This window comes from Cuculus canorus, chromosome 4 (genome assembly GCF_017976375.1).
Source record: "Cuculus canorus isolate bCucCan1 chromosome 4, bCucCan1.pri, whole genome shotgun sequence".
In the NCBI taxonomy this organism is placed as follows: domain Eukaryota; kingdom Metazoa; phylum Chordata; class Aves; order Cuculiformes; family Cuculidae; genus Cuculus; species Cuculus canorus.
The window spans coordinates 69,613,523-69,633,055 of NC_071404.1; positions in this window are offsets into that span (position 1 = coordinate 69,613,523).

The window sequence follows — 19,533 nt, forward strand, 5'->3', positions numbered from 1 at the left end:
AACAAATTCAAAAGGACAAACAGAGGCAATGCAACTGTAGAAAACCTACAGGACAAATGCAGCATGTACATAAAGGATATGAATTTAAATCTCCCCTGCTCCCACTTTCTTGGCTACTCTTCGTGTGACAAAACCCAGGTTAAATAGCTAATAGCAGTAAAGAGCCTAGTAAGACTGTAAAATGGCTTCTGAAGTTGCTTACTTATCTTTGACCTTTCCTAATAACTGGATTGAATTGCTCTGTGTTTGCTGGATCACGTTCCAATACACCTAACTCTTCCTTGTATGAGGCAACAAAGAAGAGTTGTAGATTTTTCATATAATGGTTGGTTTTTAGCTTAGTTACTACCATGTTTAATGCCATTCTGCTTAAATGCCTTCTGGATATGGGCCTGTGTGAACCTCCTGGCAACACACATGCTACCAAATGGGAGCTGTGTTTCAGCAATAATCATGATGCTGAAACTCTTTTCTGAATCTAGCGCTAACAAACTATTTCCAGGAAAACAAAAATGTTCCAATCTAACTGCTATGTTCTGTAAGTGTGGTAATTGGCATGTGGTATTAACAGGGCGGGAGTTAAGAGAAAATTCTGATTATTACTAAGAACAAATTCCAGCAACACCGACTGGGCTCTCAACTCCTGTGAAAAGTCTCATAAGCTACTCCTGAATACAATCCGTATACTCAATTTGGCAAAGACAACACAGTCAGGATTCTAGTTTAGGCTTGTAATATCTCTTTCCCTGTAGATGAAAGTGTTGTCTGTGATTTTTGCCTCTGTAGAGTAAGGAAAGTGATAAGTTACATCTTACTGTGCGGCTTTGAGATCTGGCTGCTCCCTTTCCAAACTAATAAAATAAAATAAAAAGTGCTCTGGGAAGCATGACTCCTAAGAGAGAGACCCAGTCTGGCTTTACAAGGGAAAAAATATCTGCATTAGGCTGATAAATGACTGACTATAATTAATTAATTAATCAATTAATTGTTTTTACAATAAAATCCAGTATTGAAAGTAGAGTCCTTAAATGCACCATGACCCATAGTTTTATCTGATAAATTATGCTGCATCTAAATCCACAGTCAGCAGTTATTCATTGTGTAAAGTTCCAAATTGGATCTTCTACTTCTGAATTAATTTGGATTTGTATTTCGCATTTGTATTGCCACCCAAAAGGGTTCTTGTACAAATCATGTTTTAAAAAAAAAGGATATACAATATTTACAGTAGGAACATGCTTGACTTTCTATGATATTAAAAAAAGCTTAGTGAAAGGGAACAATGCTCATCATCTAAATGTCTGCTCTCAAAAAATTACTCCTGGGGTAATTTTAGGATGCTGCTCTCCCTGGATTCAATTTATGTTCTGCATCTACAATAAAGGGCAAATGTCTCTGCAGTTCCCTGCTGAAATCAGTGTTGGGCTTGTACTGACTTCTCAGTCTCACAGCTTGGAAGAAGGCCATTACAAAGAAGAAAGGAAAAGGGAAATGAGCCACCACAGAGAAAGTCAGGAGAGAAGATATACTTCAAATCAATTTTGGCACTAAGTTGAGCTCTTGTTATGTCTGGCAGGAATGGATTTTAACAGATAGAAGAGAATAACCGTAGGGTTACTCTTCTCCTAATCACACAGATTTCTTTTTATTTTATTTACTTTGCTGAAAAGACTGAATTGTTATAGATTTTAAAAGATATATTTATATTAAGGGTGCTAAGTGTCTAATAAAATCTCAGAAAAGTGTTTCTGTCTTGGAAAAAAGATGTTATTTGACCTATGAAATATGTTAAACAGAGTCTTAAACTGAGATTTTGTTGTCCTAACTGTCACACTGCCACATTCTTACGTAATCACTTCCCCAAAAATGATGGGGAAGAATTCAAAAAAGATGTCAGCCTAAAGAAGTATTTAAAAGAATTTTTGAAATGGTATTTGACAATATATCAAAGAAAGGGTACATTTCAATAAAGGGTCACAGTTCAAACACTCAGTCATAGGTAAAAGACAGTTTTAAACCCCACTAAAATATTTGGTTTTAAGTGCTATCCTAATGCACAGAACTCAAACTGAGATATGAGATTTCAGAACAGCTGAAAAATCGCGAGGCTTGCTCATAAACACACCAATGATTTTGCACGAATAACTGAAATATAGGTCATGTCTCACAAAAATTCAGTTTCAAATACTTACTATAAACCCATCACCACAGTCACACACATCAGCATCTTTGAGTTCAGCTTGCAGCAGCAAACTGAGTTAAGTATAGCTGGAAACGAGGGAAAGCAATGTTTCTTGCTACAAATTCTTGGATTATTGCCCAGCTCTCCTGGTCTGTAGTGCAGCATGGAGCAGGTTCTGGTCAGATGTGTATTTGGGATCTGTTATCATTTGGGTAAGCGTGACCAGATAAGATCTCAACTGCTATAATCCAAACATACACAAGTTTGTTTACCCCTTGTATGGTGCTGTATTGACTCTCATCTCTTTTCTGGGTTATTTCACTAACAAAATGGTCACAACGAATGTACACAAAACCAATAAGCCTACAGACCTTCAGACATTAAATGCCCCCACCAAAAAAAATAAAAATCTCTACATAATTTAAAATTGTGTGTGGCTGGCTGTGGCTTAGGTACACTGCCAAAAGAGTTTTCATCAAATCACCACTTATTCACATTCTCAAATTCACTTAGTCTAATTTTAGAGACAGATAATAAACATTTATGTGACCAAAATAAATAATATAGGACCACTGAAACATCTCAAAAGTTTTGCTGTTCAGAGTGACATCAGCTCCTGCCGAGGAAGCACACTCAGCACTAGCCACACTTCAGCTTTTAGCCATTTATTTCTGACATACTGAAAATGCCTTCCCTTGGAGTACATGGCCTCTCTTCCTTTCTTACGCCAGAGTCTAGAAGCCATAGGGAGTAAAAGATGTATGAGCTTGTTCAGACTGAGAGAGCCGGCAACTTAGTATATGTCTTTTTTGAGTATTTATTTCCTGACTGTGGCGGATTTAGTGCTTTTGAATGTTAAAAATGGAATATTTGGACTGCCACTGTGTGAGGGACAGTGACTGTCGAGACAGGACAGAGTCAGAATTTTTGCTTGTCCTACTTTTAAACACATCATTAAAGAGACAGGGTAAATATTTTTTTAAAGGACTCCACACATCAGGCAGTGCCACTGTGAATCACACATTGCTGCTTGCTACACAAATCTCTGTAACCACAGCTGCTCATGTTCTTTTGTATATGCTTACAGCTTGCAGACTCAAAGTCCTAAAATGAAGAGGAGAGGAAAAAAAAAAGGATTACAGATGATCTGAATGGATTCATCCTGAAGAATCAGAGGTGGCAGCTGCTTAAAGATCCCGTAGGGGTTATCTAACTAAATTGGAGGGATTAATACGTGACTCGATTCTTTGATAACCTATCACCAAAAGCATTCAACACTTCTACTTCGGCAGCCTCTAAAATTGCAGCCAAGCACCGTTAGAGCGCATACTGACACCAGACCAGTCCTTTCTAAAGATTCATACAGAACTGCATTGTTTCCAGCAAATCAGCAGTTTTAGGCCAAATTCCATGAATCCCAGTGACCTTGTCTTTCATGAAATAAAATGTGAAGCATCGGTGAACTGAATGCAGACTTTAACCAAGCTGAATATTAATTTAAGGATTCCATGCTGGGATATGCAAAGAAAAGGCTATTCTGTAAAAGCACAAGCATCCATGTAGTAGATTAGATTGTCTGTACCAGCATCTCTGAAATTCTGTCCTTTCTTATATCATTTCAAAGGCAGATGGACAACGTTTTGCCAAGTCTGCAGTTTGGTGGTGATGGAATTGCCTCATGAATGCGATGGAAGTTAGATGACTACTTAGAATTTCATATATTTGTGAGAGAACAGAGGAAGAATTATCTGAGGTCTTCTAAACTGCAAGAAAAGAGAGAAAATTGACTACATGCTGAAGCATGGGCGAAAGGACAAGCTGAATCTGTTTATAAGAATGCTGGCAAAAGATTAAGTGCCTTACAATTTCAAATCAAAGGGCTGCTGGTGGAGAAAAGCTGGAGAGAAAAAAAAAGAGAAACCTGCAAATACAGTTATACTTTGCTTCTAATACAAAACAGGAAATAGGAATAGAGAAATTAAGATGGTGAGATGAATGTAAGGAATTTTTATAAGCATTTCTGAGCTCAAAGTTGAGAAAAGGTAGGAGATACTGGGGAAAAAATAATAAATACAGTCAATAAATCTGAAAGAATCATCTCGTATACAAGCAAATTGTACAGACTATTTTATTTAGACTATTAGCAAAGATGTCTAAATACTTAGAATTCTATTCTGGTTTGACGTGTTTGTTAGGGTACATGCAGTGTAAGCTGTGCAAACTGCTTACAGTTCACTTTGCCGCAACACAGAAAACAACTAAGTGTATATTTAGAAGGAGGTTTTACAACTCATTTCCCTACGCTTGTTTTTCTTTCATGTAAAGTGTATCTACACAAAATATGGCAATATTGGCTGATAATTACATATAGCTAAAACACTTTCCTACCTACGTTACAAAACACAAATTTTGTTACTCATGATATTCTATACCAGATGCTTTTACACAACAGAGAGAGAAAAGGAAGGACACCCCCAGTTATCTCCTTGTTTGGAACATCAACTACATCCCTACAGTTACTTAATTTTAAGAAAAAGCAAAATAATAGCAGAACTACTCTGAAGTACTGAATGGAGAGAAAAGCCTAAAGACCATCTGTAAAAGGGCTCACGCTTCTGAAATAAGCATGACTTTGGATATATAACTTCAACTTCATGATCCAAATAGCTTCTGTCCATTGTCTCCTCAAACACAAAGGCTTTGCAAATAATGACCATTTGGGTTTGAACTGAAACCTTATTGCTACACTTATTTGTCCCAATTTTGCCCTGTTTATGCCTCAGCAGAATAAAGAAAATGAACAGGACAGTGTTTAGGTTTTAGGTTCTTATTCCAGTGTGTGCTCAGGTCATGTTCATATACCTGTTTATGGCATACTTAACCCACTCATAATTCTCTTTAAAAGTCAGTCTTGGTGGTTTAGTTGACACTCACTGTATATAATGGCTTCACGTAGAAACATGGATGTTCAGATCCACCTGAGCCTAATTACAAGGACCTCATACTCTAGCTTTCCTCTACAATGCCTTAGCCAGGAAATAACAAGGCAGTCTGGATCATAGCAGTATAGATGAACATAAGAAAGCCATGATTCAGTCTGCCCTGCAATATCCAGACAAGGCCTCTTGCATCATCCTCAGTAGGTAGAAAGCTCCCTTCAATACAATTAAGTTCGTCTTGAAATGAGTCTCCTTTTGGCTTTACTGACTCTTTGTGCTGTAATAATTTTTTTCACTGTGTTTATTCCACAGATCCCCCCAGATTTTATTACAGTTCTTGCTGGGAACTCCAAAATACTTCATATTTTGCCTCCTTCCCTCCTGTCTTTATATTATCTCAGGGTACTCTCACCTGCTGTCTTGGTTTTGGCTTAACTGTGCTGGGATACAGTCAACGTTCTTCTCAGTAGCTGGTATAGTGCTATGATTTGTCTTTAGTATAAGAATTATGTTGATAACACACTGATGGTTTTAGTTACTACTAAGTAGTGCTTACAGTAAGTCAAGGACTTTTCAGCTTCCCATGCTCTACTGGGGAGTAGCTGGGAGGGGACGCAGCCAGGACAGCTGACCTAAGCTGGCTAAAAGGATATTCCACACCCTGTGATATCATGTTCAGCATATAAACTGGTGCAAGTTGGTCAGAGTTCTGGGATCGCTGCTTGAGAACAGGCTAGGCATTGATCATCAGGTGGTGAGCAATTGTACTGTGCATCACTTATTTTGTACATTCTATTATTATCACTATTATTATTTTCTCTTCCTTCACTGTCCTATTAAACTGTCCTTACCTCAACCCATGAGTTTAGGTGTTTGTTTTTTTCCTGATTCTCTTCCCCATGCCACTGGTGCTGCAGGAGAAATGAGAGAGCAGCTTTGCAATACCTCACCAATCAAGACACACCATAGAATCATCTCTTTTGCATCTTCCTGTGAGTGATTAGCTATCAATTTTCCAAATTCAACAATGGTAAAATGGAATCTTGATATTAACTTGCAATATTTTTCCACTATTTTCTTACTCACTCTGGATAACCTTCTCAGTCTACCACTCAAGCATCAATCCAAAGATATTCTTTTTCACTTAGACCTTTCACTAGCCTCTCTCAATCTAGAAGCCAACATTCCAAATTCTCCTACTTGGTACCTCCTAGGTATGCTCTTTGTCACCACAAAGCCTCTTTTTTTCTAGGTCTGATCAGTCTGCATTTCATTATCATATATATTTAGAAATACAAGACATATTCGGTTTCCTCACTCATTTGAAATGCTGCTGCCAAGACTGTTCTCTACTACAACGTTTTGCCCATGTTATCCCTCTTTGTTCATTCTTCCAGTACAGGTCACTTTTTGTATGAAACACAATGTATTTATCTTAATTATTAACAGTGAATACATCACAGCCTCATCCTGGTAAGTTCCAGTGATTCAATAGCAGAAATTTCAAATGACTCCTCAGTATAGTCTCTGCATTTTAATTGCTCTGCCTCTCACATGATAGAGTGAAAATATCTCCCCATCTTTGTTCTCTCCTTTCATAAAAAAGAAAACTTTAAGACAGTAATGCCTGTAAAGCTCTATGACTATAGCATACCATGACTGCTTTTCATGTGCTCTGTGCTTTTTTGCATCGCTATCTCATTTTACTCTTCAATCACTTGCGTAGGGTCTTTTATACAGTGCACAGCCAACTGCATAACCAGTACTATTGCCAATTTATAATGCCGTTAAGAGACGTCCTCATGTGGGCCACCAGGTTGTAGCTCCTTGTACATAACTAGCTATGAGTCTTTGAGTGTCCAAGACTCAAGGCTCTCCCTGAGATGTTTCATGGAAAAGAGAGGGGGAAATAGTTGCGAAAGAGATAGAGCCAATCACGAAGAACACACAATCTGGAGAACTCACAAATTGTACCAAAGAAAGTCAACTAAACCATCTTTTTCTTTCACCTAGAGAAAAACTCGCCTTCCAGAAAGGTTTCTGGCAAGAAGTCACTTCTTCCCTTTGCTCTTCTCCCTGTCCCAGTCTTGCAAACACAAGTTGTTCTGAAAACAGAGGTCACAATCATGCTCACAAGTTGAAAATTATGAACATGATGAACCTTCTGTGATACATAATCAGTTCTCCATTATAAACAGACAGCAAGGAGAGAGACAGAGCTAACAAATCTATTTCTGTTCTACACACATATAGGCATGTAAATTAACTTATCATATTGGTTTTATTTTAAACTAATGCTCATATTAATGCCGTTACCAATAATGAAAGCAATTACAGAATCTGTGCAGTTCCCTTTAGTATAGATTTCTATGATCCTTTTCAGCTGTTTTTACAAGATCAATATTAGTTCTTGGGGTGCTGTCTATTTTGAACTAAAAGCTTAAGCTCTTTTTTAATGTTCTTCACAAAACAATATTTAGAGTAAAATGGTAGATGGATAAATAGGAATATCTCATGTAGAAAGCAAGCATGGTTATAGTGAATTACCTGATTTCTGTCTTCTGTGATTCTGCATATTTAGCATCATTTTGTTTAGGATTAGAGATCAGCAGAAATGACTGATGAAGACTTATAAGTATACTTAATCCTATTTTATACTATAGTCTTTATCGAATTATGTATTTTAAGTTACACTCAGCAGAAGTGTAGAAAACAGCACACTGAGCTGGTCTTATATAGCAGTTAGAAGCCTTCTTCAAATGCTAATCATTTATAATTAGTCTACTTCAATTAGTAATGAAGCCATAAATTGCCCTCTCCAAGAAAACAGAATATATTCCCTGCACTGATTAAAAGGGAACAGTGATCTTCAAATTGCAAAACAAATGATTGATGTGAAGGAAAACTCACAATTTTGTTTTTTTAACTCTTTGATGAACTGATCAACAAAGGCAAGTTTCCTAAAAGTCTCAAAAGCATTATTACCAATTCAAATAAAGAACAGCACATCTGCGCTCACACGTTCACACTTTAAATCCATCCTTACTCTAGCGTTATTTCATGTTATTAACTAAGCAGGTGTTATCTGCCCTCTTTTTCTCTCCAGGAATCTTTTCTTAATTGGCTACTTTCTAACATGCAATAAAATAAAAAAGCAACTGACTGGTTGATAACTGTTTATTAGGCAGTAGCCCCAAAAAAGCTTTGGCTAGGAATAAAGGCATCATGTTGATTCAGTGTAACTTCGATCACTAAAGATTACACAATTTATGAGAACATACCTAAGTTGAATTTTGATTCAAGATTTTTCCACTTACTCAGTGTCAGTATTCTAAATTGCCGAGAAGAGTTTGCTGGAAGAGTGATTTTGCTCAATCTTAATGTACATGTTCTCTGGGCAATAGTGTACTTCATGCTCAAGCATATGCAAATAAACAGTATTGAATCAGCTATAATGAAATGGGGCAGGGACAAGGGAAAGAAAATTAGATAATTAATTCAGAAAGTAAGTCTGCTTTCTGCTGATATCCCAACTGGCGGATTACAGAAAATCAATGTTCTGTTCTTTATGCTCTGTTATTAGATGTTCTGTTTTCAGCTGTTTTGGAGAGTCTTGTATAACCCAGGTTTTGTTCACTGGTTTTGGTGGCATATTTATTTTGTCAGGATCGTATGTGGGATATTAAACGAAAATATACAGGACAATGCATCTGTTACATTTCAAAAAGTAGAGAAAATCCATATCACTGATATGACTGCGTAGGTGAGAGATGTGGGAGTGGTAAGGGAAATATTAACAAAATAATTACAAATGGAAAAACGCAGACCTGACAAAATAAGATAAAATCCCTTCAAAGACAAATCTGTCTCAACAAGAGAAGCTGACCTAGGTAGAGTATTCTCTAAGAAAACTAATGGAATTTAACAGGTTTCCAATAGTTCATTTAAGCATTACACTTCTTTCAGAAGTTAGAGGCTGCATGTAATTCTTTCTGTAAGGACCATCAGCATGGTCTCTGTAGAAGGAAGTGGTAACGCCCTCCAGTCATCTGCCATGGACACTGGTTGACCTTTTATTTTGAGAAGCAGATGAAGGCAGAGAAGCATAGCTTGGAAGCAGATATAAACTATAAATCATTCCAATATTATAACATCATTTGAAAAGATGTTGACATGCATATAATTATAATCATTCCCTTCTATATGCAAACAGAGAAAAGGACATCTTCTTAGATTACACAAACACGCAGCTATAGAACTGATTAATTTCCTGATTAAATACATAGATAACTTTGTAAAATAATTAGGAATAGTTTCATAAATAATTTACCAAGTATCTGGAATTCAGACAGCAAACAACAGTTTCTCTAAGAAAATTGTTGGGTCCCTTGTTAGTCTGTTTCTTCCTTCACTATCAGCTACATTAATTATTATATGGTGAGCTCATAGCAATTCCATAAATGTTCTATCAGATCTGAAGAATGATCACTATCCCATAGAACATCAGTGCATATATCTGTTTGATTTCACACACTTAACCCTTTGTCTCAGTTCAACTGACAAACTGCTGGCTCTGGAAAAGTTGTTTAATGTACGTAACAACAACAAAAATATTTTCTAAGGATTGGTTCTTTGATTGCAAACGATCTCATGACACTATTAAGATGTCAGGATCACTATGATCAGAACTAAATTCTATCTTTCTTTCTTTCTTTCAAGACTTCCAGACGTACTGCAACAATAATGTCAATAAAATATTGTGTACAACACATGTAAACTAGCTATATTATAACTTATCTGTTTGTACTTTTTATACAACATACTTTACAGAATTGTTGTTTACTAAGAGATTATCCAGGTGATTAGTTAGGGATAGACTTTGGGTGAAGTGCCTTGGTATTCACACATGGAGTTAGTTTTAACTTCTAAGCCAGATGTTATAGCTGACTTTTCTAAAGGAGAAAGTTTAAGAATTTATGCTGTTAGAAAAACATGATAATATGTGTTACTGTTTTACCTCTCCCCTTTTTGAAACACAGCAATGAAATGTGGAACTGAAGCTATTACCTATTTAAAGAAAAAGTCTGCATTGTTCTAAGACTTGCCTTCTCTCTGACCTCATGTTGTCGATATTTTTTGTTTGACAGAAAACATAATGTTATCATCAGACTATTGATGGACTTTCAGAGTCATCAATACTACTAATTCTGCAAAAATGAAAAATAATTTCCCAAGAGTCACTCAATTTGCTACTTAAAATGCACAAAGAATTCTCAAGAAGAAGAGGAAAAATTGCTTTGCAAAATAAGGTTTATCATAAAAATTAAATATTGTCTGTAATGAAGGTTCTCGTCATGTAATAAAAGCTCTCGCAGCACCAGCACATCTTGTTTCACAAGACAATGTATAGAAAATGAACTCTGTATATATCAAATACTTAACATTCATTAGTTTTGTAGGTTCTGTGAACACCAGTCAGGAAAGAGACATCGTGCAAAGAATTAAGGAAAATATATAGGTAAAATAACAATCTGGTTGCTTGGGAACTCGATGAGAAACTCAGAATAGTTTTACAGCTGATCAAGGTTATATTCTCTAAGTGATGCATAAAAGGTGGTGCTCTTGCAAAAGATGAAGACTCATTTCAACCATATACAACATAATCACCTGTTTAGTCATTCTGTAAGGGTGGTTTCTTATACTGGGAACACCCTTACGGAAATTTTGTGGATTCTTTTTGTGTTGAAACATCCCAGAATACTAGTGCAGTTGAAAAAAATGTGTTTGTCTCTGAACCATAGAAAATAAGACTTTCAAGGAAATCAGGAATGCAACACAAATTGCCAACAGATGGATTATTGTAGAGGATAGAATGCATAACTGGAAAGACAATTATTATTTAATTGGGAATGATATGTGAAGGGTAAAGCTAGGAGTGGTAGAGTGAAAGGAAAGCAAAAACTTAGAGAAGAAACTATCTCTGATAATGAGTCCTTCTGGGTTATGGAAAAATCTTTGATGGAAGTCACACATCTTGGAATTTAGACAAAGGACTACAAAATGTACTACAGAAAATACAGATGGATCAGTAAAACAGGACCAGGAAGATCATTTAGAATTGCTTCTCTTCTTTCATAACTCTTTACTCTTACCATTGATAGCGCTAAGCATTTTTATTTCTTTTCTCGCCTTTCTATAGTAATAAAAGTAATTTAATTCCCTGTTTTAAGTGAAGGAACTCTCAGTTTCTATGGGAACATCTTGCAATATCCTAACAGATATATAATAAGGTGAGAACTATCACCATTTAGTTAAGCGTCTACAGAAGAGCTATCTATACAGTGTCCCTTCACACATAGTGGAGAGAGACACTCCTAGAACACATCATTTTACACTGCAAACAGTTTATCTATGAGCTAGCTTCTAAGAGGTCAATAGAACAGCTTGCAGACAGAGATGATAAACACTAAGTGAAAATTGTACAAACAAATGTAAAAATGATAAGGTTATTATGATATAATTAGACATTAGGATGAAATTAAGTTAAATGGACATCAAAAGCTTAGTTCCTGGGGTAGGGAGCAGTGGATGAGGGGCATGATGTTATGGGTTTCTTGGAGCACGGTAAATGGATAAAGCAGAACATAGTGGGCCACTCTGCTGAACTGAGAACCTGGAAGGATCCATCTGCCTTCACCCAAATGCACACTATCGTTAGCAGCAACACTGATCTCCAGGGAAGTTCAGAGACTAGCACGCTCCTTTCAAAAGATACGGGAGCGGCCTTAATGAATTGTGCTTCTCAGATGAATGTAGTTTGTATCTCCTATTCTTTTCTTAATAGCCTGTCATCTGGAGCATATTTCTGCTTGGATATTTCCAGTTACTTCAAGAATCAAACTTCCTAATTTGTCTCCTACTTGTTCTTCAGCTATACCCAGCTGTGTAACAGACTAGCAAGCAGACTCCACCATAAAGGAACTGTCTGTTCTTTGCATAAACTGGGATTGATGATTCCTAATAAACCTGTGTTTTGAGTTGTATGCATTCAGATTCAAAAATGTATAGCCAAGACTGCTGACTGTGATCCCATCACAAGACAGCGTGCTTGTGTTCTGCTGCTATGACTTTTTTATGTAGTTATCTCTTTTTGTCACAAGGAAAACTGAAAAAGCAAAGTAAGCAAATATAAGATGCAGAGGTTTTACTCTTTATTCTGCAGCACTCAAAACTCAAATCCCTCTGATTATACAGCAGTGAATTTAGGTATGTTACAGACCACATGAAGACAAATATCACCTAAAAATATTTGAAGCACGTAGGGTTTTGACTTTCCCTTCAGAATTGAGGCTACTGCAATCTGTTCGGAAAGTCTTATATTATTAGGACAGATTTTGTAGCTCCAGCTTCTCAAAAAAATCTTTATTTCCCAGAATAATTTTTTCATACCTTTTCATTGAATAAGGTAATTTTCAACTCTTGGGATATTTTTTATTTAGATTATCAGACACCAACAAAGCTCTTTAAATGAAAAAAAATCTTTATGTAAAAGTGCAATTTAAAAATAGATTATATACTTATGGAAAACAACAGCTAACAAATCCCTGCTAAGTATTTTAAGTCATTATTATTATATTTAAGGTGCAAAAGATAGTTTTAGTTTACCGTTGTAAACTGAATGAATTTCTCACTGAAAAAGCTAAATTCACATGAACTGTTCCAGATTATGTAGGATCTGAAAACCAACATAAGAAATGAGCCCAAGAGAAATAAAATGAATGTTCCTAAATCTAGATGACCTGTGACTCTCTGAAGAGATTTCCAGAGCTATAGGCAAGCAGACATAACTACAGGTAAACTTCAGGAAATTCTAATTTCAGCCAGTAATAGGGACCTATCTGTACCCAGAAGAACACCAGACTCAAGGCAGTGAAAATCTCTTTTTTTTTTTCCTCATTCCCTTTTGGGTTTCTTTCGCCAAATAAAGCTTGCACACACTACCAGACCTGCTTTTCTATTGACGTCCCTGTTTAGACGTATATTGTTAACTTTGCAGACCTTTCAGAGAACACATACTTCACGGTAGACACCTTGCCAATGCGCAGACTGAAGGGAAGCTCAGCTCATTAGCCTTCCCCACAGCTCTGCTCCCTCCAACACGCACACCAGGGGCCTTCCAGGTTAAGCAACTGTCTCTCATTTCCATGAATATTGAACTGGAAAGTGGATAAGGGGAAGCAACACGTTTCTATCTTAAATTTTAGTCTCTTTCAGTCTGAGGCTGCGTGCAGTAGAGTAAATACTCAGACCAGTAAAGCAAGAATTGCTCATGTATTGCTGTTTAGATGTAGCAACAGAGATCCTGTTTTGTAAAGTTACGCTATGAACTGTGAACACATTTTACCTTTGAAATACAGTTTACAGGATTAGAAATAATAAAAGAATAGCAAGCCCAGCAGAAAGAACAGAGCTTGTGTTTAAAGTACAACTTTTCTCTTCTAATGGCTAGATATTTATAATTTACTAACCCTGCAATGATAATGAGGATAATCTGACAGAGCAAAGTAAGCTCTCTGACTTTCCAGCTTAGTCTTCTGTTTGCTCAGGTAAGTGAGCCGACTTTCATTTTAAGTGAATACGTAACTCTATTCATAGACTGCTCAGCACAAGAAGTTTGGTCTCTGGGAGTTTCTCAGCAGCCAGCGCATCAAGAGGGTCTCAGGAAGACTCATTCACACAGCCTCGACATATCTGAAATCTAGAGGGGTGCATGAAGAATGAAAAGCAGCTTCAAAGAATTATGGGACAGAGAAGACCCCACCAGACCACTGGCAACACACACAGGTATGCAGGTCACACCACACAGGTGGTCTGGGGGGACTCCCAGCTCCTCCTCAGATACCTATTTGGTCATCTCTCTATAGCACCCCATTACTCACGGCATTAAGTCTCGCAACAAATTTGAGAATGCTGATATGTTGGCAAACCATGGTACTGCTTAAAGCTCTAAATTCTGTTTGGTCAGTCTGGTATTGCCTGGTCACCCAGCCTAATAAAAGTAGTGTGCTTTCTCAAGCTCAGCAAAATACTAATACAGTCATATTTCATCCTTTTCTTAAAGCTGATTTGGTCTCCTCAGTGCAAAAGATCTGCACCTCTTTTCTGTCCAAAACCACGAGATTTTTAGGTAAGGAATAGCCTAAACAGAGCCAAAAATGCAACACTTGAGGACTGAAGGGTGGCAGTGGGCTTTTTGTAGAGGCGACAGGGAAGAGGACACAACACAAAATTTCATCCCGCATCAGTATGCTGTTACACAGGATAATCTGCCTCTTTACACAGATATACTAGAATCACTCCAAAATAAAGAAATACAAACCTAAACAGTTTAAACTCTTGTACATACTATTTTCTCTGACTTTTACAAAGAAAATAACCTCTGGTCTTATCTAGACAATACTTCTGAGATTTCGTTCTCACCATGTCCAAATAATCATTGTAATAATCATCCTGTAATAATTACTGCCTTGATATTAACTAAATCTCTAAGGTACCTTTTCATGGAGTTTTCATAGGATGGGCTGATTTATTTAATTAATGAATAGCTTTGTATGTGCTTATTTTTAATCCCACCCATTTATCTTATGAATAATTGCTATGTTTGTAATTATTCCAAAGGAATAATACCAATATTTTTAATGATAATAATGAATGACACGGCTTTAGCAAGCTTTTTTAATGTTTGTAAAACAATACTCTGATTAGTCAGAATGAAATATTTGCTCAGTTAATACATAAGAGCTTGGGGTTTTTTATTTGATCTCACGTCAATACAATGAATCCAACAGACTGAGTTTTTCTTTCAAATCCATGACCAGATTTCTTTTTAATCACATGTTCCTATGTTAAAATCTGCAGAATGCTCTTGAAGATTTATATGCGACTAGTTAAAGAATATTAAATACTATCAAAAAGAACTTGTATAGCATTCTACCTGTTCTCTCATCTTCTGTATCCAACTGTTGTGTCATGCTGAGAATTTAAATTGGAAGGTCTTTGTGCTAGGGGAGGGGGTTTGTTCTACTTAGCAGAAAGGCTTCATTGTCCATTGCTAATGTACTATAAAGAATGGTTATTATTCAATGAATAGCTGTCATCTTCAGGATGTTTCACTGAGATTTTCATTGTCAGTTGCATTTCCTGAGCTTATATTAAAAATTATAGGAATAACAATCCCTTTCTTCACTAAAGAGAACAGAAGATCCTACCACTTCAGCAGAGTGTGCATAAACATCATCCATAGTTGCAGTCTCAAGAGTGCTTAATATCAGCAGGGAATCCACCTCTGGATGCCTGGCCCTGAATCTTGGTTTGTGATCCAAAATTGGCTTTTTGGCCCTTAAATAGCGAGAGGAGATTATAAAAGCCCTCATTACCTAGTCATGTCAGACGACTCACTGTCTGCGAGTGGAATCCATCAGCCCAATGTCACTGGAGATGAGTCATTTCTCTTTTGCTGGATTCACAGACTACAGAGGCCATTATTTTGATAATAGGCCTTCTGGTGTCTCTATTTTGACATCTGAAGCTTTGCAGAAGACTCCTGACGACTTTCAGGAAATATTCAAACCATTCAATATTAAATATGAAGAGAGGCCCACCTATGGATTGCCATTTTCCTCAGCTTTTTTCTTTTCTTTGATTCTTACAGAAAATTTTAGAACAAGATTTTAATTTTCCAACTCTTTTTGACAAGTGAGACATATTGCTTTGAAAAGATAAAGCACGATATTAATCAGTTAATTTTTGACCAGTCTCATCAGTTAATACTTACAGTATTTTAGCTTATTAAATGAAAGATTTTTACATTTAATGCTCCTCAGAAAATACAGTAAAAAAAGTTCAGGAATTTCAACTAACTTTTTCAAAACTTTTTCCAAGACTTGAATTCATCTGCTTCACTTACTATCCACGTCTTCCTTCTCAGATCACTGTAAACAGTTTGCAGATCATTAAGGAAATTGTTAAACCCGTAGCTGATATCAGTTTCATTAATCTCAACAGAGCATTTCTGAACATGGAATTCATTTTATATTAGTTTTGCTTAAAAAAATAAACAAAGATGGAGCACATTTACTGTTAGAATTTTATCTCTCAGTTGCATGTGTGCAGTGCACAACAAACTTTGAGAAAGAACTGAGGTCTCCTGAATATCACCACGTACTGAAAACAGATAAAACCAGTTTGAAAGCTATTTCAGCCTGTGTAAAAACATTAAGCAAATACTCTGTTGTGGAAAAGCACTGCAAATCTTGCCTCAACTTTTCAAAGACCTTGGATATTTGGGAGCTTTTCTGCCTTGGTTTCTGTTGTCTTGCTTCTCTTGTACATATACGTAAGCAGAGAACACAAAGTGTATCTGGCTTAAATGGAATTGCAACTTTAAGTTACCTCAGTTTAAATGTGATGAGATTTCAGATTATTGTGTCTGTTAAATTAAATCCCACTTAATTTTTACTGTTTTACTTACTTTAAGCTTTGTATCTAGCTGTACCTTTCCATAAAAGCTCTCAGGTGGAAATACAACTACATTATTTTCTAGGTTATAAGAACTTCTTCCTGCCTTTCCTATTAAGAGAAAAACACTGAAAAACCATAACTGTTCATCAAATTCGTTGTGCTAATTCCCAAAATTCCAATTTCAGTGTAGTTTTTATTGGTTGAATACTTACTCAAGCTCTACTCATGTATTATGCATTTGAGAACCGAGGGCAGAGAGTATCATATGGCTCATAATTACAAATCAAGCCTTCTAAAAGAGTTTCTTCCTGTATCATTCTGGTATTCTCACAGCAATGTAGATTCGTGCAATTTTTTGATCTTTAAGATTAGGGGGGGGTTATGCCTTTGGTGACTGCAAATTTTTAACAAAATGTAATTCAGAATGTTCTCATAACAAACTCACCTTGATACTGTTATGGCATCATTCCTGTAGATATATTACTATGGCTTCATTTGGCTAATGAATGTCCTTATAATTGTTACGATAAAGGCTATATTCTCTGTCACTTCTAAGTACTAGTGTTTCATCTTCTTTTAACTTCTGGTGTTTGCACAACTTACTAACATGGCAGGTCTACATAATTTAATATTGCACCAAGGCACAGCACCCTCTACACACAAGCAAAGAGCTAAAAGATGGAGAAAAGTAACAGTCCTGCAGCCTTACAGCCTACTTAGCACTAGAATTGCTAGAAGAGTAATTTTCTGAACATAAACAGACCACATAGTCGAAGCATGAACTTGGACTTGCTATACTCTTTAGTCAGTCAGTCACAAGAGATTAGTGTTCTGAATTATCTCCTGGAGGAGCATCCCAGCCTCTGCAGGCTACATAAAAAGCTGGAAAAAGACAAACTTCCTAACACAAGTGTTTAAGCTTGAACCTAGAATAAGGTACTGTGAGTTGACACAGGAGGTCAACATGCTTGGCACCTCAGCAGGTAGGAAATAGTTTGAAGAGATCAGCTAAAAGGTCAACCGATTAGAGCATCTTATTCAAACACATCAGATTTCACATAAGTCTTTACTGCTTAGAGTTAGTATGCTTCCTTTCTCTACAGAGTCTGAAATATTATACATCTGCGGAAATCTAAATGCCCAACTCGTGTACTATTCAAACAAGGAGTAAACATAGCAGCCCCTGCTCAAAATAAACTATGGGGGCTTAACAATGAACTAAAAAAGCCCTAAATGCATATTTCTGGCAGTTTTTAATATGTGATTTATTTTAGAATCCCAGAGCCTTTGGATATGTAGAGAGAAAATGAATGCAAGTTTGATGTTATTTTTATATTCTTATTTTATCATGATGATTGAATCCATTTATGACTGCTTCAAAGTAGAAAGCACATCTCAAACTTCCAAATCTATGAAAAGCAACTAAAATGTGTCTGATTGAATGTTAGACACAAATCTGTGACTTGTTAAATAAAGCTTTAAATATTAATGAACACTTTCTGAAAAATTGTTTAAAACCTTATGAAATGGCAACTCTATATCCCAACATTAACAAATTTGTTTGAGTTACCCATAATGATAACAAAATAATTCTACCAACAAATTTGGGATGCTTCTAAAAGTCAAGAAACAGAAACTCTTCTACCCTGAAAGTAAAGCTACTCTGATGCCACTCAGGATCAACGTATTCTTAGATAACAAAGTACCAGCCAAGTATGAGATTTGCATCTTCACTTCATATTTCTCACACATGAACTTCTTTCTGCCTTATCAACACAGCTACCAAAAGGCTTAGAAATGCAGCCAGAGTGGAGTTTCTCACTACAGTTCTGACTGAAAACTTAATTGTTCATGTCCACATCTAGCAGCAAGTCATGCCTGCAGACTTGTGATAAATTTAACTGCAGAACAGGAAAAAACTAGGCGATACATGCAAATAAAATATTAACCTACATCTGTAAGAGTTAATGTGCCAAATTATAGCACACATTTTACGCACATAACTTAATTTCATTTATACTTTAAATCAAATAGCCTGATCAAAAGGAGAAATATTCTACCTGCACTTCAAGCAATATGGGTCAGTTTAAACATACTTAATGTTACCGTGACCTTAGCAAATTTATTTCTGTCATTTAGATCAAAGGCAGGCATTTGCAGCATTCTCCATGCCTGTTCTATATCTAACAGATATGTTACTTTCATAAGAACCTGGTACTAATGCTATTGTAATTGCTCAGAAAATACTAAAATCACAGAATTTAATTATGTGAAACATTCTCTTTAATAAAATATTGCTGTTTTTTTCTTATTACTGTGTCATTATTTATTCTTTTCATTCAGCTCGTTTCAGAAGTTTCAAAGTGTTTGACAACAACAAAAAAAATCAATTAAAAGCCTAAAGACAACAGTGCAGTAGCATGAAAAGAAATATATTAAAATTAAAGTAAAAATTTAAATTATTCAACTGAAAAGTTTTCATAGGTATCCACAGTAATAATAATAAAAACCTTCAAAGGAAAAGAAAAAGGCAACAGAGTATTTGAAGACTGCTATTTGTTTTAATATCTGTAATTAGTTTAATAATTTGGCAATACTTTCTCCTCACAGGATAAAGGCGGTTGTCTATAGAAATTACATATGCACTTGCTTAAAACTCTATTTTTTTGTTTTAACTATCTGTGTACCATTTTAGAGATCCTTCATGCCATATCTACAGAACACAGAAATATTTTGTGGTTTTATGATGCCTTTGATCTATAAATCTGTAAGTAACCTGAACAATCACAACATTCCTTAAGGATCCTGAAGCAAAATCTTCCCACCTTCAGACATTTCCCATGTTCTTAAATAAAAATTATGGTGGCTAAAAATGCAGCAATGACAAACATT